Here is a 1,312-nt window from a genome sequence, read left to right as displayed (position 1 = left end):
TGGAACCTGTTTTTCAACACTCTATAACGTTGATTGTGACCTATAATCATCAAGAAGATAGCCATCTTTTCTTCGACCAATATATGTTTGCTATCCGTTAACCAACCTTTTGCTTTAAAGTAATCACATAATCGAATGAAAGCTTCACGTGACATTCGCAACAAGTCAATACATTGCCGATCATTACCTTCAACGAGCTCATTAGTAAATTGACGTCCAGTCATTGCAGAAATATTATCTCTTTTCCTTTTTAAACGCCTTTGTCGCAAGTAGAACATATATAAAAATACGACGATGAGAAGTATAGTTTTGATATGATTGTCCATGATAAACCTGTTAAAAACATAAATAAAATTAAAATATAGTCAAACACATTACCAAATAATGTTGATTGTTCAACTTCCAAAATACATAACCAAGTAGTCAAAAATCAAACATATACGCAAATAACATGTTCAAATAWAAAATGCACAACCAAGCCACTAGTTCAAATTCTAAAAACTAATCCATGAACCTCATTCGTCTTGCCGTCCTTGAAATCCAATCTGTTAATTCTTCAGCTCTAAAGGGATCGTCAACCATGTCTCTCTTAATAACGTTGACTGCCCAAAAATGTCAATGGTTGCTCTATAAAGAGGATCCCTTTTATCAAGGTCAAGAGTGTTCAACCGTTCCATACAAGCACTAATTAGGTTTGAGGCATTTTGTGTAACAAGTGTTTGAAGTGCACCCCTCATCTCTAGAGCCAATTCATCCATGTCGACCTTGGTTTTACTCTTCTTCTTCGGTCTAGATGGAGTTGTGCTTGCAATATTGACTGAAGGTCCTTCCTCCTCATCTTTATCCCCCTCATTTTCAGTTTCTTGAGTAGCAGGGATATTGGATGTAAATGATGAAGATGAAATCATAATCCTCTCACGGGTTGAACTAGGGGCATACRCACGAGATCCAGTAGCAGAAGTCCCCTCGAACAAAGCTATACATAAATCAGGGTATATCAATGGTACTGTCTTCAATGTTCGGGCCTTTGGATGTCTCTGCATCCAAATTAAGTATTATTATTTATATAAAACTCGTGTTTTTGTCTATAAAGAATAAAAACTAACCTTGAAAAAATCTTCCCATTCTTGATTAGTTAGGGTGAACGTATTCATTTCAGGGTCATAAAGATTCCCTGTTTTATTCCTTAGATACACCCATCCCGAATACTTTCCCTTCAAATAATCATATTGGTTTTTCAGTTGTTTCTGGGTGAGTTTTACATGGCAAACTTCTTCAAGTTTGGTTGCCACTTGCACCCAAGTCTCCTTGT

The sequence above is a fragment of the Cynara cardunculus genome (assembly GCF_001531365.2).
Source record: "Cynara cardunculus var. scolymus isolate 2C chromosome LG 10, CcrdV1, whole genome shotgun sequence".
Taxonomy (NCBI): domain Eukaryota; kingdom Viridiplantae; phylum Streptophyta; class Magnoliopsida; order Asterales; family Asteraceae; genus Cynara; species Cynara cardunculus.
This window is presented reverse-complemented; position numbering follows the sequence as displayed.